Source organism: Myodes glareolus, chromosome 7, assembly GCF_982192425.1.
Source record: "Myodes glareolus chromosome 7, mMyoGla1.1, whole genome shotgun sequence".
Lineage (NCBI taxonomy): Eukaryota > Metazoa > Chordata > Mammalia > Rodentia > Cricetidae > Myodes > Myodes glareolus.
This window is the reverse complement of record NC_142032.1, coordinates 37383671-37404027: the sequence shown is the minus strand read 5'-3', so window position 1 is coordinate 37404027 and position 20357 is coordinate 37383671. Positions and strand designations below refer to the sequence as shown.

Here is a 20357-nt window from a genome sequence, read left to right as displayed (position 1 = left end):
ATGGAGAGGAGGGAGAAGGCAAGGAATGGCATGGGATTGGGGGACAGCTCGAGTCTCCCTCTCACTAGATGGGACCTCTGGGCAGAAACTGCACTTAGCTTAAGTCTAGGAAAATGCCATGTCAGAGGTCTCCTCCCACACCTGGAGTTAGGCATTGGTGGAAGAAGCCAGTGTGTATGTTGAGGGGGACTCCCAGCGCTTCAACTGTCTAAATGAATAAGATCTACTCAGGAACCTTGTTCAAAGCTCCAAGAAGGGCAAAGCTGGGCAAAGTCAGGAGCAAGGAATTCAGAAGCTGGGAGTGGATGCAGGACCAAGGGATTTAGGAAGTGTGCCAACACCTTCCACCAGAATTCTCATGAGATATACGGGAAACAAATCGACATATGAGTAAAGGCTCCCAAATGCCTTTCAATTAAAGACTCTTGTTGTGACATATTAAGTGTCTTCTTTTTTCATTTTATATTCACACATAGTTGCATCCATACTACACAGTGTTTAGAGACTCAATTTTGGTAAAGAAATATTGCTCAACTAGAAAGCTAATCTCTCTGCATTCAGGACACTGGGTGCATTTGTCAGTGCTCTCCAGAGAAAAGGAGCCAATCAGGTGATGGCAATAGGTAGATGTACTGATAGATGGATATATACACACACACATACATGTGTGCATGCAGGCATGTATACATGCATGCATTCAAGAGTTGGCACGGGACCTGGTAAACATAAATGAAATCAAGATGCCCTATTGTGTGCTGTTTGCAAGCTGGGAAAACAGAAAAGCTGCCGATATAGAAATGATTTAATCTAATGTCGAGGACCCGAGGACCTGGGAGTCACTGTTGTAAGAAGCCCAAGAACTTGGAGTTCTGATGTCCAGGGGCAAAAGAAAATGTATGGCTTCACCCCCAAAGAAAGAGAAGCTTCGCTCTTCCTCCGTTTAAGTGTTATTTGTCCCTCAGCTGTTTGGATGCGCTGCCTCAGATCGCCAAGCCTGGACCTGCCCTCCTCAGCCTGCGGACGCTTCCCAAAACATCCTCACACAGACACACCCAGAACTAATGCTTTATTGGCTATCCAAAGGCGGTGGAACTCTGTCTTCTGGGCATGACAGGACGGGTGCTGGACTGAAACCAGTAGCTGTTCTTACACACATGACACTTTAAGGAGATTGGGGCTATCAACAGTCCCTTGTAGCCAGGATGGTGAACCCTGCCTGAAATCCCAGCACTTGGGAGGCAAAGGCATGGGGGTCAGGAGTTCAAGGTCATTCTCAACTGCAAAGCGAGACCCTGCATCAGACAAAAACAAACCAAACAACCAAAAAATTATAACTACAAAAACCTCAGAACAAAACAAAATTCCCTCTTGTGGCAGTAAGGAGTCATCTCAGCCACTTGCTCCTTTCTCTCCCTATCCAGCTACAGGGAAGCTTTTACTAGCTGGCCTGGTCTGTATTATGTTCTAGAGCAGTGTGTGTGTGTGTGTGTGCGTGCGCGCGCACGCGTGCACGTGTGCGTGCACTTGTGCACTATGAATACATAGAAAATGAAAGGTTAACCAGGGTTGGGGACTTGAGTGATTCAGCCCTCTTGAGTTGTTACCCATGATGGTGTCAGTGTTGCCCTTGCAAATGACTCCTGTAAGCAGTCTCAACAAACCCATTGGTTGGTCAAGCTGGACTTGGATTGGGATACTTCCTTAGGTCTAAGGATCTTCTATCTGGTAGACAGGCATTTCTGTGCATCTATCTCCCTAGGAAACATTGTACAACGCTGCATCCCTTCGCCCCATCAAGTTGGCCCATAGAATTATCCATCATGCTGGAGTGAGAAATATACCGTCAGTCACTGAGATGGAGGTACTGAGTCTGTTGCCAGAGTGAGCTCTTCTAAAGAGATAGAATAGCCAGGACATGGAAAGAGAGGATGGGGATATTGAGAAAGAGAAAAAAAAAAAAGCATTGTGTTCCTGGTAAAGTCATGAAGTTAGTCTTCAAGTGGATCGAACAGCTTGAAACAAAACACAGGGCTCCACAAATCCAAGGCAGGTTGGAAAAGTGAGTGTAATGCAGATGAGGAAGGAAGATGCTACCAAGGCAAATGCCCTGGGAATACTAGGGACATCTGTGGCAGTGGTAAAATGTTTGCAAGGTATTTTCATGTGATGATACATCTGATTATTCTCCTCACTGCTGTGACCAAAAACAATGGCATGAAGGAAGGTTGTCTCATAGCTCCAAATTACAGTCCATCACAGTGGGAAGTCTTGGTGGTAGGAACCGCTCTAGCTGTGGCAGGAGGAGCTAGTGGCCACTGATCACATTGTTCCAAGGCATTTATGTTTGCCTGCTTTCTGGCTATGGATGTGTGTGATAGGCTGTTACCCAGCCTGGGACCCCAGCCCAGAGGATGGAGCTTTTCACATTCATGGTGGGTCTTCTCAATTACACCTCTCTGGAAACACACCCCCCCCCAAAACTTGCACAGAAGAGTGTCTCTTAGGTCAGTCCAAATCCAGCCAAGTTGCAACAAAAATTAACTACCAGAAGAAAGCATGGGAGTATGGATTAAAACCCTCAAATCAGAAGCAAGATGGCGCCTGTGTCCTGTACCCTCAAGAATACCCTGTTTACCTAGCATATCTGTAACATCCATATTTGTTTTAGTCAATATGTGTTAAACTATTTAGTAGAAAGTCTATATATTTTCTGCATTAAAATGGCTATGTTCAGAAGAAACTAAACTATTTCTTTTTAAGTCCCTGATGAAGGATCCTAATAAGGATAGAACCATAGTTGAATGCGTGTATCTGAGGGACGCATGCGAATGTCTCCATGTTGTCTGACTTAAAAGACTAGGGATGCTAAAGAAGACACTCAATAAGTTCCTTGAGCTTGGTCCTCAAAATGGCAGTTCTGGATGATGGTGTAGACCTTCAAGATGGCGGTGGAGGCTCAAGCCTTTAATCCTAGCACTCACAAGGCAGACACAGGCAAATCTTTGTGAGTTTGAAGTCAGCCTGGTCTACAAAGTGACTCCAGGCCAGCCAAGACTAAACAGAGAAACGCTGTCTCAAAAATTGAAACAAAACAAAACAACAACAGCAAAAACAACCAATACAGGGCTCAATAGGAAGTTCTTGGGATGGGAGAGTGTGACCTCAAAAAGGATTATTATTATCACTATTATTATTATTATCATTATTATTTTTGTGGAAACCTGGTTAGTACTCCTGGGAGGGAGTATTTTTGTTTGTTTGTTTGTTAGTTAAATGTATATATGTGTGCGTGTATGTATATACACACACACACACACACACACACACACACACACACACACACACATATATATATATATATATATATATATATATATATATATAAAATTCTGGTTCATAGAGTTTGTTACCAAAATCTTGTGTGTCTTCAAACCACCTTGGAAATGAGTAAGAAAAAAAAAGGTATGTCCCAAGCCTCAGCCATCTTCCTAGTAGCTGAGGGGAGTACATGATCAATGGGCTCTGGCAGGCTGAATCTCAGCACATGATGGACCAGAGGGAAGCCCAGGACACTTTTGCCTGCCATGTTTGAATCTGGAAGGTTCCAATGTCCTTTTCACTGTGGACAGGTGCACATTGATTCAAAGGATTAAGAAAGTGGTCGGAGCCTTGACTCGCCCTCTAACGGAAGCAGGAATAGAAGCCCTGGCCACAAACTTGCATGTGTTTTCAGTTGAGAATGCACAGCTGATCCAGTCTGTCAGTACTGCTGAGCTCTGACTACTAATGGCAGGTATGCTGGCACCCAGGGGGAATTTCTGATTTTATCGTAAAACATAAACCAAAAACAAACAGACAACTCTATCTAGCCTATCAGCCTATGTTATGCCTTGATCTGCATTAGGGATAGCGCTATGGCGACAGGGGTAAGGGGATAAAGGCATGTTAGGTGGAATTTTATCCTGAGAACGTGAGAATGTCTGCGGCAGAAACAGTAGGTGGCGTTAGTTCACTCAGGCCGTATCACAATACACCAAATGGCTAACCTATAAACATCAGAACCTCGGGGGCTGGGGAGTTATGAGCCAAGGTGGCGGCAGATTTGATGTTCAGTGAGGACCTGCTTCCTTGTTCATAGACAATGCCTCTGAGCTGTGTCCTTGCTTCCTAAGAGAGGAGGGACACAGTGCTCTGGGGACTCTTTTATAGAGGTACTAAGTGCTTTCTAAGGGCCCCTGTTATCTAATCACTTCCCAGTGGCTCCACCTCCTACCATCATTACATTTTTTTTTGAAGGTTTGTAATTATATTTATGTACAGAAAACTCAGCAGTACATTTAACCCAGTTTAGTGGCGAGTTCTTTGACCTTTGCCTTTTCCAGCTTGGCAATTCGAGCCACAGATTTAGGACCCAGAACGTTGCCTCCCCAGTGGCGGCGGATCTCATCATATCTGTCGTTGTAATTGGTCCTAATAGCTTCCACCAGCTTGGCCAGAGCACCCTTGTCTTCTGAGTTAACCTGTGTGAAGGCAACAGTGGTGCACGTCTTCCTATGGACTAGCAGTCCCAGCCTGGCCTTTCCCTTGATGATGCAGTAGGGGACCCCCATCTTCCGACACAGGGCAGGCAGAAAGACCACCAGCTCAATGGGGTCTACGTCATGGGCAATCACCACCAGCTGAGCCTTCTTGTTCTCTACCAAAGTGGTGACTGTATTGACGCCCGCTCGAAAGACAGGTGGTCTCTTAGTCGGGACATCTCCTTTGCTAGCAGCTTTCTTCTCAGCACGGGCCAGCAGCCTTTGCTTCTTCTCCTGCTTTGTCTCGGGCCTGTACTTGTGGGCAAGTTTAAGCAACTGGGTAGCTGTTTGCCGGTCCAGGACCTGGGGGAACTGGTTAATGGCAGGAGGAACTTTGAGCCGCTTATAGAGGATGACCCTCTGCCGCTGCAGCCTAATGTAGCGGGGCCATTTGACGAAGCGTGTGAGATCTCTTTTGGGCTGGATATCCTGCCCAATGTCAAAGTTCTTAGGTCTCTTCTCAAACAAAGGATTCACCACCTTCTTAGCCTCCTGCTTTTTTACGACGGCGGGGGCCGGGGCCACCTTCTTCCCCTTGGCCTTCTTTCCCTTGGGCATCTTGCCGGGCTGGAGGAGAGAGCCCATCATTACATTTGTAAGTGGAATTTCAGTATATGCTTTAGGAAGGACACAAGCATCCAGACCACAGCAATGGACTAGTAGTGGATTAGAACCTTTCCCTGTTGAAAATTTTAAGATAAAGAAGTTAGTAACTATAGAAAGAAATTTCATACATATTTGGGAATATTAAAAAATGAAGAAGAGGGTAGAGAGATGGTTCAGAGGATAAGAGCACTGGCTGCTCTTCCCAGAGGCCCTGAGTTTAATTCCCAGCAACCACATGGTGGCTCAAAACCATCTATAATGAGATCAGTGCCCTCTTCTGGTGTGCAGACATACATGCAGGCAGAACACTATATACATAACAAATAAATAAATCTTTTTTTAAAAAGTGAAGAAGAAGACCACTAACATTTGAGTCTATTTCACCTTTGACTCTACCCATGGGTAAAGTCCCTGGCCTTGACCTTGGGGAGTGTTACTTATTGTTAGCAATGAAACTACTATCAAGAACTCTCTTGGACATTTGCCCAGACCCAAGTTACTGTGTTAAACAGGAAGATCCAAAGACCGACTTCCTTAGGGCAGGCTCAGACCTTTGTTCCTCTCTACCCATCTTTCCCCAGCACTCTGGTCTACTTAATGTCTTCAGAAAGGAGCCACCCTCCTCCTGGGAATAGCTGTCACCTAGTGGGCTGGAGCTCCCTGTAATCAGGGCTCTGTACAAATACTATGATTAGGTTATGAACTCACTGGAGGGAGGAGTTATAATTTCAGGTACATTATCTGACGGGATCCAGTATCTCCTTAACCACTTTCTATGACCACTGCTTAGACAGCATATGATGTGGGATGCCCCTCTGTGTGCTGTGAGTATGTTTTACTACCATTGGTTAATAAATAATCTGCCTTTGCCTATGGCAGGGCATAATATAGTTAGGTGGGAAAGGCAATCTGAATACAGGGAGAAAGAAGACGGGGCCAGAGAAAACAAGCCTCGAGCCTTGTGGTAAAATATAAACTAATAGAAATGGGTTAATTTAAGTTGTAATAACTAGTAATAAGCCTGAGCTAATAGAACAAAGAGTATGTAATTAATATTAAGCCTCTGAGTGGTTATTTTAAAAAGCAACTGTGGGTGTAACATGAGGGCTGGCTTGTTGGGGTTTCTGTCCTGCCCGGTATCCCACAGCCAGCAAGCCCCAAAGAAAATCACACAGAGGTCTCCATAAGATTAGAAACTGATTGACCCATTATCTCAGGCTTAATATTAGCTCTTATAACTTATGTTAGCCCATTATTCTAGTCTATTTTAGCCACATGGCTCAGTACCTTTTTCAGTGGGGCAGAATACGTCCTACTTCTCGGTGGTCTGGGCAGGAATTAGAGGAATGGGCTTCCTCCTTCCCAGCATTCTCCTGTTCTCATCACCCCACTGCAACTTCTTGTCTGGTTGACCCATCTACACTTCCTCCCTGGCCAATCAGCGTTTATTTAAAACGTGATTGACAGAATACAGACAGTGGGGCCAGGTGGGATGAGAAACCTCCAGTTACAAGCATGTCTCATGATAAGAGGAAAACATGGTGGGCAAAGAGCTGTGTCACTGAGTATCTACAAGAATCACTTTAGTTCTGACATGATCACCCTCTTCCCCTCACCGGCCAGCTTTTAAAGTAAGCTGTACTGACATCCTTGAGGAGGACCTCTCAGGTTTCACTGCTGCCCTGGTGTTGCCTTGGAAACGTATCAGAAAAATAAACTATTTCTCCTAGGTTAATGATCACAGCCCCTCTGAGGGGAGGGCCTGGACATCAGCATCTGCCCAAAGCTTCTCTGATGAGTGCATTGAGCGGTCTGAGTCAGGACCACAATCTCCCGGCTGTCCTGATGCTGTACTCTAGACCTCTAGAAGAGGAAGTGGCAGAGAAGAACCAATAGAAAGTGCTACAACCATCTTCGGGCAAAGCCTTAGTGGAAGGCGATGCCTCCAGAGCTGTACTAACAGGTCTTCACTTTGCCCAGACCTTTCAAAACACAGGGTTTTCTCCAAACCTGGTGTGTGCTGCTTTTAGACACAACACTGAAAACCTTTATCTACACATTCATTCTCTATTACTGCTTCCCATTTTCTATCACCCTCTAAGTCACCCATCTACTTTCTGACCCAAATGCTGAGGATTTGACCTGACTGCCATGCCATCGCGGCAGGAGCCCATCCCTTCATGACGTCAGAGAATCTTGTTAGAAAAGTGGTGTTAAGTAGGGCAAGTAGAGAGAAGAGTGGGGAGGGTCATATAAGGAAAGAACAGGAGACTAAGAAGCCTAACTATGGAGGAATGAAAGGCCTGACCCATTAAGTCAAGACTATAAAAGTTCGCGCTTCGAGCCAAACATGGTGAGAGTAAACTGTGCGATAATGTCACTCAATCAAAATAGAATGTGTTGCCATCTTAACACAAAAAGCAAGTTATTATTAAACTATAATACATCTGCAGTCCCTTTGGGTGGACTATGTAGTACTAACTTAGTATGGTATCCGGGCTAGACAAGTCGCCTCAGAGTCTTGAATTTGAATGTCAGGCTTAAACGATGACCTAGTGTTCACCCTTGAGATGGGAGGAAACTGGGTTCCAAGACAGCAAAAGAGCCCGAGACCCTATTACTAACCAAGAGCAAAGACAGAGGTGGTACCTAGGACCACGCCTGAAACTCTAAAAGGACTGAAATCTGCTGCAGTCGGGTGGTTAAAACCTGCCAACTGCACCGCAGGACAGCATCGACTATCAAGAGAAACCTGGGGAAATCGCTCAGAGTTCAGTGGCAGAGTGCATGTCCATCATGCAGAAGGTCTTGGGTTCAATTCTGGGGGTGGGGGTAGAGAAGTTTCTGGAAGCACATTCCTACCCTCTTTATGAGCTGACTGGGATTTAGGCATCTCGGATCCCTCTCTGGAGCCTGACCAGTACTCTGACCTCCTTTTCCCGGTGAATTCTTTCTGGTCCCTGACACAGAAGGACTGAGGGCCCAGCCCCTTCCACAGCAGGGTCTCCTTGGTTACCTCCCCCATCCTCTCTGCCACCCTCCCTTGGAACAAGATCTTGCTTTTTCTAAGATCATATTTTCCTCAAATAACTTTCCCTGTCACATAAAGCGTGTGACACTAACCATCATTTACTTTTTGATTCTTTTCCCCAGTCTGTTTTCTAACTTTGCACTCTTGGAGACAAACCCCATCCCTGTCACCCTTTACTTCCTATTTCTTTGCGGCCACAGTTTTGTGGACAAGAAAGGAAAATGTCAAAAGCTGTTTCCTCGTCTTTGTTGACACTGAAGTTTTTCTCGCAGAGGGAACAGACTTGTCCCACTGTGTCTATAAAAGCGTGATCACACAGAGAGCGTTCATTCTAAACCCAAGGTTCTTCCTGTTGCTTGTGGCAAACGCGAGGACTTGAAGAATCTAAAATGAAGAGTGATTTGGAAGCTGTGTTGATTGTTACTAATGAGTTAAATCAGGAAGCCTCTAAAATGCTGGTAGGGGCAAGGATGAATCGAGAGTCCATCTGGCTTGGTTTGTTTGCCTCTGCTGTGATAAACAGCGTGACCCAAAGCAACTCCAGTAGAAGGGGTTCATTTCATCTTAGGCCTGACACACACTCCAACAAGAAATCAGTACAGGGGCTCAAAGCAAGAACCCAGAGGGAGGAACTGAAGCACACGCCACAGAGGAGCGTTGCTTCCTGGCTTAGTCTGTGTCTTGCTCAGTTTGCTCTTTTATACAGCCCAGCCCCACCTGCCCAGGGGTGGTACTACCCACACTGGGCTGGGTCCTCCCACATCAATCACTAATCAAGAGGATGCACCACAGCCTTGCCTGTCGGCCACGCTGATGGAAACATTCTCTCGACTGAGGTCCCTTTTCCCAGGTGACTCTGGCTTATATTGAGTTGACAGAACCATCCTAATGTGAACGGCTGAAAATGGCAGTCCAAATGCCCCCAAATCTCTGAGGTTTACCTCAGAGGCCTGAAGCTTGAAAACTCTGTAAACAGGGATAATTCAACAGTCAGATATTGAAAGTACCCGGAATCCATCTCTTCCATGGTTATCTGCTACTCACCCCGTAGTATGAGCTTGCCTCCTTGTCTAACCATGGTACCCCAGCTCCAGGGCACAGAAGCTGGTAGAAGGAAAGGAGAAAGGAGAGGCAAGATTTATGACTGGCCTGGCCTGCCTTCATCAGGGCACTGGCTTCCCTCCCCTCCCTTCCCCTCCCTCCCCTGCCCTCTCCTCTGCCCTCTCCTCTGCCTTCCCTCCCTCCCTCCCTCCCTCCCTCCCTCCCTCCCTCCCTCCCTCCCTCCCTCCCTCCCTTCATTCCTTCCATTTTGTTGTTGCTGCTGCTGTTTTTTGGTTTGTCAAGACAGGGTTTCTCTAACAGCTCTGACTGTTCTGGAACTCACTTTATAAACCAGGCTGGCCATGAACTCACAAAGATCCGTCTGCCTCTGCCTCTGCTGGGATTAAAGGTGTGCACCACCACCACCTGGTTAGCACTGTCTTGCCTTGATGGGGCCTCGACTTGCGGATACAGGACCTGCATGGCTTCTTAAACAGGTCTTGGGAAAAGGAAGATTTTTTTCCTTGTCTTTCTTCAACATGTGGCTGCTAGAGCTGCCATTTCCAGGCAGGGATGCATGGCATATCCTTCTGTGGGAATCACACATCACACCAAACACGTGCAATTCCTAAAACAAAGGTGGGCTTTTCTTAGAGTGCTTCCTTCAGAGCAGACACTTGGTGGTTTCCCCAGGAGACAGTTTATAGCTTTCTTTAATATCCACTGTGAATCCTTGAACCCCTTCTGAAATCTCAGAGGGGCCTTATGAAAAATGCCTTCCTTTATGGTTTGCTTACCAGAAAACTAATCCCTAAGCAAGCTACTTGTCCTGTCTGAGTTAGTCACTAAAAACACCTGGCTGTACTTCCTAACTGTGTCGCCAAGTACTGTGAGTACAGAGGTTTAGATATAGGTCCATTTTGTGTTCCTAGAACAAAGCACTGATTACTGAGTTTTGGGGGTTTTTGTTTTTGTTTTTTTTTTTTTAACAAAGAAAAGTGTTTTAGTTGGCTTGAGATTCTGGTGACTGGAATGTCAACAGTGTGGTTCAGGCTCCCTACTGTGTCATAAAATGCAGGACAGCACTGCCTGGTGAGGCAGAAACTAAGAGATGGGGGAGGGGCTGCTCCATTCCTTTACAGCACCCTGTTCTGGTGGGAACCACTAAGCCCCTGCTTGGCAGGCATCATTGTTCAAGTCTGGCACGAATTCTTGTAAAGCTGTCACTCTCCCCGCCTAATCACCACTTCCTAGACCCCACTCCTAAAAATCCACTCTCTTTCTCAGCCCCTTTACACTGGGGACTGGCTTCCAACATATAAATCTTTGGAGAACAAACTGTATCGAAACCACAGCACTTGGTAAGATATGGAAGACATATCTGATTCTATTAACAATTGAAAATATAGAGTAAAAGGGTTTAGATATAAACAGGAAGTACTGTAGGTCTGATAGGTTTGGCACTTTTTTATTCAAGACCTTTGCACATGCATTTGCATGTGCATGAGCGTGTGTGTCTTGGGCTGGGGATCAAAGTCATGGCCTCATATCTGCAAGGCAAATTCCTTAACAGGGTCTACAGCTGTAGCTTTCTGATTCAGCAGTTTTCAACTGTAATCTCGGGGATTTACCTCTACTATAAAACAGAGAGAAAAATCAGCAGGTGATGATGGCATTAGTCTTTAATTCCAGCACTTGGGAGGCAGAGGCAGAAGGATCTTTGTTGAGTTCACAGCCAGCCTAATCTACAGAGTGACTTCTGGGCTACACAAAGAATCCCTGTCTCAAAAAACCAGAAGAAGGAAGAGGAGGAGACATCTATTCCTGATATCTGGCCTATGAATGCATATGTATGCACACCCAAACACACACACACGTACACACACAGAGCAGAATGTTATTGTATATAGTGAGTTTTCAAAAAGCAGTTTGCCAATAGAGGGAAAAGTTCAGACTTGTTTGGGCTTTTTATTTTTCTCTCGTCTTTGTTGTCTGGCATATTGGTGAGATAGAATTTTTTAATATTTTTTGAGACAGAGTTTTGCTGCCCTGAAACTCCCTCTGTAGAGCAGGGTGGCCTTGAATTCACAGAGATGTGCCTATTTCTGCCTCCCAAGAGCTGGCATTAAAGGCGTGTGCTACCACTGTCCCCCTTTAGGAAATTCTTTCTGTTTTAGAATAAGCATGAAAGCTTTCAATTTCTAAAGCTTATCGGCCTCAAGAAATGATTGCCTTTCATCTCTTCCCTCCTCATTCCCATTGATTTGAGGGCTTGAGTTAGAAAAACTCCAAGTACCATTGGGATGTTGAAATTCTGTTCCTGATCATTGATTGGATTCCCCCCCCTTTTTTTTTTAACCAAGAAATCTCCTTCAAAGGGTTGCTTCATGGCAATGTGCTCACACTTTCACAGCCCAGACAAGTATTTCCCATATTTCTTCTTTAGAAGAATATGCCTGCCCTGTATACACAACCAGGGACAGCCAGTTTTATGGCGGCTCAGATGGACACAGACTACAGAATAAACAATTATTAGAAACCTTGTCATCAACCTATTAGAGAACTTCAGGCTCCACTCCACATCCACATCTCACCCCACTCCTCAGGGAATCTTAACTCCTTGGGTTGTAAACCCTGAATCATTTATTTAAAGAGAGAGATGTGATTTTGTTTTTGTGAAGACTGTGGGAGTTTTGTGTGAATGATGATTTTGTCAATGACCTTATGGAACTGCTTTCTAGAAAGGGGAAATTTTCTTCAAGTTTTTGTCCTTGGGAAAATGTCATATGCTGTGCAATGACCTTTGTACACTTAAATATATATTATTGCTCTCATTGTTAATAAAAAGCTGATTGACCAATAGCAGGGCAGAAAGAGATTGGGTAGGACAGCCAGATACAGGAAAAATACTGGGGAGAGGAAGGGCAGAGTCAGAGGAGTCCCCAGCAGAGACAGAGAGAAGCTGGTACTGAGAAAAGGTACCAAGCCACGTACAAAAGCATAGATAAGAAATACGGGTTAGTTTAAGTGTAAGAGTTAGCAGTAAACAGCCTGAGCTATTGGCCAAGCATTTACAATTAATATAAGTCTCAGTGTGCTTATCTGGGAGTGGGTGGTCAGGACAGGAAAACTTCTACCTATAATCATATGCTATTTTGTTAAACCCAGAAATTCTATTACCCAGTTTCCCTGTCATGGTGGTATTCCTGAGTTTTCTGGCTTAAGTATTTTCAGAGGCCAGGTGGTGGTGGTGGCAGCAAATGCTGCCTTGATCTCCAAGTTCAAGGCCAGCCTAATCTACAGAGTGAGTTCCAGGATGGCAAGGGCTACACAGAGAAACCTTGTCTTGAAAAATAAAAGTCGAAAAAAATGTGCAGAGGTATTTACTACACAGAAATGAGCTTGACAAGTCACAATTAATCTTTAATTATCACACTGAGGGCTACAATTTACCTGAACCTACAGCATCTCTTTATCTAAATCAGCTGAATGAAGTAAAATTCAGCGATGGTTCACATATGCCATTGTCAATCATAGAGACAACCGAGTACACTTCCCAGTCCTTCTCAGTGTCTCTTCTGTGAGGAAGAAATGGCAAGCTCATGAAGCAATCACCCCATCCCCCACCCCACCCCATGTGTGCACCATAGGATTGAGGCTCGCCGAACACAAACGTCATTATCACCTGGTGAACTGTTGAAATACAGCTTGTTGGACTTTGAGTTCTGTCTCAGGTCCATGCTTCAGTGGATCTGGGGTGGGACTGTTTCAAACTTGGTGTGTGTGTGTGTGTGAGAGAGAGAGAGTGTGTGTGTGTAAATGTGATACCTGAAAATAGAAGAGGAGGGAGGGAGAGCAGGAGAGATAGAAGAATCGTGGGAAATATATGAGTTTGGCAAAATGTAGCTAATTGGTGAGTCAAGGCAGGGATGGGGGAGTTTCTTATTTTAAATTTCATTATTATTGCTATTGTTGTTATTTTGTGTGTGTGTGTGTGTGTGTGTGTGTGTTTGCCACAGTGCTGCTTTTGCTAGTAAACCATCTCAGTGTCTCAAGAGAGTTTTTATTCTTGATGGGACTTCTTTTTTGTTTGCTTGCTTCAAATCATTTAAGAATAAAAGTTCAAGTTATACCATGGAACTAACATTCACATCCGTAAGTGAGGAAGTTCAGAAGGAGAAGGGAACATCCATATGAATGAAGTCTCCCTGGGGACCTGTCTTGGGTTTGAGTTGTGCCTGCTACTTGACAGGCCGCTACATCCTTTCTTGGCTTGATACTGCTACAAGGCTCGCAGCATCTGCACACTGACTTGGACTGCTAGAACAGATGCTTAGGTCACAGGCCTTGGGTAGTCCTTGGGGTGAGTCCAGCTTTGGCCATTTACCAGCTCTGCAAGGACGGGATTCGTTTAACCCAGGGCTGCTGCGCTGTGCTCCGTATGGATCCATTTTCAAAGAGAACAAAGTGACTGATGTTCCTGATAGTTCTACGGGACCATGGCTCTGATGTAAGCTCTGTGAACCTCGGTTTCCATCTCTGTGGAGTAGGGAGAATAACTGGACCTGGAGACTTATAGAGATTACAGTTTTCTAGTTTCTAGTAAATGCTCAAGATAATGCAGGCAGGATTGAGAATTCTAGTCTAGTGCTGGCAACCACGGGGTCTTTAGAAGGTTAATGATCTGTCCAGTCCCTCCAGCTCCAGAGCCTTGGTGGCCTGGCTATTCAGAGGTACAGGCGTTCTTTAATTATTGCTGCACACCTTACAGGAAACTCACATATTTGAAGGGGGCCACATGAGGGACAATTATTTTGTGATTAACAAGGTCTAGACCTCGCTGATAGGTGTCTGCATGCTTCATTCCCCAGTACAGAATGCTGGGAACCTTTAAGAAACAAACATTTGTCCATAATAATTATCTCCCTGGGGAGCAACAGATTACTGCTGGAAAAGTTGCACTAGGCAGCAAATCCAATGAGCCAAATGGAAATACAGTTAGAGAAGCAAGGGGCAAACAGACAGGAGAGTGAGGTTCAGTCTGGGGGATGGAGGCATTGCTCTGAACCCCATCTCTGAATAGTACATAGGTGATCGTATTTGATTTCGTCAAACACACAAATGACCACCAAGGGCATGGCAGGCTGGGGAAGCAGGAACCTTCTGAGTTCCAACCACAGCTCTGAGTATCTCCCAGGCCCCTTAGCCCAGTGGTCTACGTCCTCATGTATAAAATGAGATGGATGGGTGACATTAGGGCCTTCTGAATATGCACATCTTGGAATCCTTTTCTAAAATCGGCTTTATGAAAATATTCAGTTCAATATCCAATAAATGAGAGGTATCAATTTGTCTCTTGTCTCTGTGGCTCCCAAGGGAAATCAGAAGAAACCCAGGACTCCACAGGCCAACTGGAAACCACTGAGCAGAGCACTGCCTTCCAGGTCCAAAACTTAACCCCTGGCTTTGATCTAGTTCCTCAAAGGAATGACCATGTCCCACAAAAATCCTATCCCCCACAAAAAATATCCTCCCAGGCTCTTTTATCTTCTAACAGCTCTGCATGGAAGCCATTATTAAGCTAACTTTGTTCATGGGCAAGGGCAAATGATTTGCCCGGGGCTTTAAAGGGAGACAGGACCAGGGTCCAATTTAAAAGAAGCAAATCTTGCCTCTGGTACCCAGACTGAAATAAAAGATGACTTTCAACATTCCTCCAGCTGTGAGCGCTGCAACCCATCCCGATCTCAGCTGATGCACAGTGTGAGTACTGCACCCCATGCCGATCTCAGCTGATGCACAGTGTGGGCACTGCACCCCATCGCGATCTCAGCTGATGTGCAATGTGAGCACTGTGAGCACTGCACCCCATCCCGATCTCAGCTGATGCACAGTGTGAGCACTGTGAGCCCTGCACCCCATGCTGAACTCAGCTGATGCCCAGTGTGAGCGCTGTGAGCGCTGCACCCCATGCTGAACTCAGCTGATGTACAGTGTGAGCACTGCACCCCATCCCGATCTCAGCTGATGCACAGTGTGAGCGCTGTGAGTGCTGCACCCCATGCTGAACTCAGCTGATGCACAGTATGAGCACTGTGAACCCTGCACCCCATGCTGATCTCAGCTGATGCACAGTGTGAGCGCTGCACCCCATGCCCATCTCAGCTGATGCACAGTGTGAGCGCTGCACCCCATCCCGATCTCAGCTGATGCACAGTGTGAACACTGCATCCCATCCCGATCTCAGCTGATGCACAGTGTGAACACTGCACCCCATGCCCATCTCAGCTGATGCACAGTGTGAGCGCTGCACCCCATCCCGATCTCAGCTGATGCACAGTGTGAACACTGCATCCCATGCTGATCTCAGCTGATGCACAGTGTGAACACTGCACCCCATGCTGATCTCAGCTGATACACAGTGTGAGCACTGCACCCCATCCCGATCTCAGCTGATGCACAGTGTGAGCGCTGCACCCCATGCTGAACTCAGTTGATGCACTGTTGTTGCTCTTTGTTTATTTTTTTTTTTGAGGTGGTTTAATTCTAACTTTCTGTATAATTGTATTTCCAAGAATCCTGTACAATGAAACATCTGTCAACAACGTAACAGCTTCATTTATTAGCTACAGAGGAGTTGCTGGAAAGCTGGGAGAGAAAGCAGATGGAATATATATTTTCTGTTGCTGTGAATCTGAGGGACTTTCCTATGAGAAATTATAGATCGTTATTTTCCTTGTTGTACCTTTACTCAGACATATGGCACAAGGCAGAGAATAAGAATTCTAGGTTTCCATGGCAATTGCTGAAAAACCCGGGCCTCTGGGCAATGATGGCTGGTGCAGTATTTAGGTCAATGGTGATACTGCAGGGACTCTTGGGAACTCAGCAACTCCTCCTGATTGCAAGCCAATCAAATGTCTCCTCTGGAGCCCTGCGGTCACAAAGGCAAGCGCCTGGTTGTTGGAGAAAGAGACAGATGTGTCAAAGACAGCCAACGTTGTCTTTCCTTACTAAGAATGTTGAGTGAATAAGCGGATAATACGGAAACTTTAGTGAGACCCACATATGTGTCATTACTACAGCTTTTGCCTTAAACAGCAGCCATCCAGTTAAGCAGTGGCAAGAATTAAATCCTTAGAGACTGAATTAGTTATCAACCTCTTTATCTGTATACCATAGAAAAGGCATCAGAGCCTTGTGCTAAGATATGGACTCTGAACCAGACTGCCTCTGTTCAAATCCCAAACTGCCAATTATTTTAGTGGGGTGACCAAGGAAGCTAGCTAACTTTGTCTTTTCTTAGTTCCCTTATCTATAACAATGGTAATAATAAAGGCATTTAGCTCACAAGGCTGTTAAGAGGGCAATATAACTTAACACACACTGAAATCTGATCTGGTGGCTCAGGCCTGTGTGTAGTGCAACGCCTGCTCTACGCAGTACGTGCTACAGTATGGTATGCCAGTTTGGCAAGGGGCTGGAGATTGAAACACTCAGGCACACACAGACAGCCAAGAATGCTCCTTTATTGTAGTGAGGAGCTGCGGGCAGGCCTGCTTTTCATCCTGCCCGGCTCCCGCACGGCTAGCTTAGCCCCGGAAATAACAACACACAAATTGTATTCATTTAAACGCTGCCTGGCCCATTATCTCTAGAGAGTTAGTTACTAACTAACTCTCACATCTTGATTAACCCATTTCTAATAATCTTTGTAGCACCACGAGGTGGTGGCTTACCAGGAAGGATTCAGCATGTCTGACCTGGTGGCTGGCTCCATGGCGTCTACCTCACTTCCCTTCTTCCCAGCATTGTGTTCTGTTTACTCCGCCTACCTAATTTTCTGTCCTATCAAAGGGCCAAGGCAGTTTCTTTATTGACCAATGAAAATAACACAATAGACAGATAACCCTCCTCCATCACTTTATTGTGTTCCAGGGCAGCTTACACAGGGTCTCCTTAAGTAATGGACACGCCCTAACTCTCAGCTGCAAGCCCCCCAGAAACCACTCCCCTGCCATCAGGAACTCCTGAGGGTCTCGTGCTAAGAGCAGCTGCAAGCATAGGAAAACAAGTTGTTTGCTCTGGCAGGCAAGGGGTCACAGGAAATTCAGGTTCTGGGGGCCCACAGTCCCTAACACCTGTGATCCCAGCTACTCAGGAGGCTAAGACAGGAGGATCTATGTTCAAGGTCATCCTTGTGTTCAATTCCCAGTACCCAACCACATAACCACAATCACAACAAAGCCAAAACAACCAACACAAACCAGGTTTGGAAAGCCCTTGAAACAGGGTCTGGGGTCAGTATCTACTAACAATTAGCAATGATAAAAGCCCTCGATACAGCTCTCTTCACTAAAGTTCAAAAGACAGTATTGACCGGAGGTAGGGAAGGCCAGAGGGGTATTAGTGCCCTTCTGCTCTGTGAACTTCTGGAAAAATAGAACTGGTATATTCTAGGAAGACACTGTATAAGGTAAGAAGTAAGTAGAGTGAACCCCTGGACCCAAGGCTGCTCAGATCCCACAATGTGAGCAGCTTGCCGCACCGTGGTCTTGCACAGTTTTCTAACTTACCACAGTTCAGGGCAACGGAACCAAGCAGATAGGGACAGAAACTTCTGAAATCAAGAGCCAACAGAGACCTTTGCTATTTTACTTATTTTTTAAAAGAAAACAAACTATCTTTTTTTTTAAATTATACATAGCAATCTAAGTCCCCACTCCCTCCTCTTCTCCCATTCCCTCCACATACCCTCCCACCCCACCCCTATCTAATCCTCAGAGAGGGTAAGGGACATTGTTTTAGGGATGTCCAAGGTCCAAGGCCCTCCCTATTATATCTAGAATGACCAATGTATCCATCCAAAGAAAATAGGTTTCCAAAAGGACAGTACATGCAGTAGAGATAAATCCTAGTGCCACTGCCAGTGGCCCCTCAGTCTGCCCCAGCCACACAACTGTCAACCACATTCAGAGGGACAAGTTTGGTTCTATGCTTGTTCCTTCCCTGTCCGACTGAAGTTTGTGAGCTCCTATTAGCTCAGGTAGACTGTTTCGGTGGGTAAATCCATCACAGTCTTGATGGAATGATATTCTCATTCCTCCCACTCTTCAACTGGACTTTGGGAGCTCAGTACAGTGCTCCTACGCGGGTCTCTGCCTCTGTTTCCATCAGTTGCTGGATGAAGGCTCTATGGTGATATCTAAGATATTCATCAGTCTGACTACAGGGCAAGTCAAGATTGGGTCCTCTCTCCTCTATTGCTTAGGGTCTTAGCTGATGTCATTCTTGTGGATTCCTGGGAGTTTCTCTAGAGCCAGGTTTCTTGCTAACCCTATATTGGTTCCCTCAATCAAGATATCTCTTTCCTTGCTCTCATTTCTGTCCTTCCTCCTTCTCGACTATCCAATTCCCTCAAGTTCTCCTCACTCTTTCCCTTCTCCCCTCCTCTTCCCTTTCCACCCTCCCTTCTCCCCCGACCCCCATACTCCCAATTTTGTCAGGTGGTCTTGTCTATTTTACCTTTCCAGATGAATCTATATATGTTTTCCTCAGGGTTCACCTTATTACTTAGCTTCTCTAGGATCAGTATCCCTTGTTTATAGCTAGTATCCATTTACAAGTGAGTCCATACCATATTCATCCTTTGGGTTCTGGGTTACCTCACTCAGGATAGTGTTTTCTAATTCCATCCATTTGCATGCAAAATTCAAGATGTCACTGTTTTTTACAGCTGAGTAGTACTCTAATGTATAAATGTGACACATTTTCTTTATATATTCTTTGGTTGAGGGGCATCTAGGTTGTTTCATTATGTTCATAGCAGCATTATTTGTAATAGCCAGAGCCTGGAGACCTTTGCTATTTTAAAGTGGCTTCTCCCACATGTTTTGTCATAGTGGTAGAAGCATTTTTGTGGTGGTAGAAGGATGCAGAGGGGATAAGGATTCCTCTCTGCAGGTGTTATATACATGGTTTGAATTTCCACGAGGGCCAAGGAGAATCAAGGGTTCTTTCTTTAGTTTGTCCAGACTGAAAGCCATAAGTGATTAAAGAACAAAAACAGGTCAGAACACCAGGCAGTTGACATCTGTCTTAGCACTTTAGGAGGAGAGTCATGAGTTCAAGGTCAGCTTGGGCCATAAGAATCTGAAAATAAATAAAATAATATAAATTAATAAGTGGAATAGATGGGGTCATATTCTTATTCTCTTATTCTCTTTGGGAGGTAAAACATATACAGCCTTAACTCAGTTGCTTGTGAGCAACAACAGCTCGATAAATATTACCATTTAACTAAGTTTTGTTTATTTAAGAAGATGACTTTTGAAACTCCTCTAAAAATGCATGGCACAACATCCGATTTATCCTCACTCTATTTGTTTTTACTAGATTTTTTTTAAAACCTCAGTGCAATCCCCACATGTGAAGAAACAATTATCAGCTTCCTCTAGCTATCCGTCTCAGACCGACTGTGGCTTGGAACACTTTCCCATAGAAACGATGATATAAATAGAATTGTTTCCCAGAGGGACTGCCACATTCTTTCAAAACTGTAAGACAGCTAGAACAGTCATTGATGGGGCCAGGAACACTGACTCCTACATCACCACCTGGACTCTCAGCACGCCAAAATCCCCTGGCTCACAGTGACTCTGGATAAGATGGAACCTTAAGATGTTTGGAAATGCTGACCAGTCAGGGCTGCTGGTAGGAACCCACTGGTGATGCTCATGGGAAGTGATGCCCGCTCTTCCTGACAGTCCCTAGATCAGACCTTAGTGGAACTGAGGTTGTCTTGTCATGATTAAGTCATTCCATACCCTGGTGGATGGAATATGGTGCTGGGACTCAGGGAAAGACAACCCCTAAATATAGTGGATTTTTTTTCTTCTTTAGCATGCTGACCCATTTGACCTACGGAGAATGAAAAGACTTTAAAGGCCTCCTGGATTCTTTTACCCAAAGTCAAGAGCAAGACTTTCTTATTTATTTATTTATTAAAAAGTTTCACCTCCTCCCCGCCTCCCTTTTCCCTCCCCGTCCCCACCTCCCCCTCCCTCTCTAGTCCTAAGAGAAGTCAGGGTTCCTTGCCC

General features: G+C 45.3%; 1 long non-coding RNA gene and 1 pseudogene across 1 annotated transcript; both read right to left on the bottom strand.

The window, feature by feature from the left end:
- Positions 1 to 4266: 4266 nt before the first annotated feature.
- LOC125403359 (large ribosomal subunit protein eL8 pseudogene) lies at positions 4267 to 5177 on the bottom strand (annotated as a pseudogene).
- A 10679-nt stretch (positions 5178 to 15856) lies between these two features.
- Positions 15857 to 17074, bottom strand: LOC148121352 (uncharacterized). The gene is made up of 2 exons (XR_015738253.1): positions 16998 to 17074; positions 15857 to 16214 (listed from the first exon to the last, which is right to left on the bottom strand). It is a non-coding gene; the product is annotated as an uncharacterized LOC148121352 (long non-coding RNA).
- Between the last annotated feature and the right edge of the window lie 3283 nt (positions 17075 to 20357).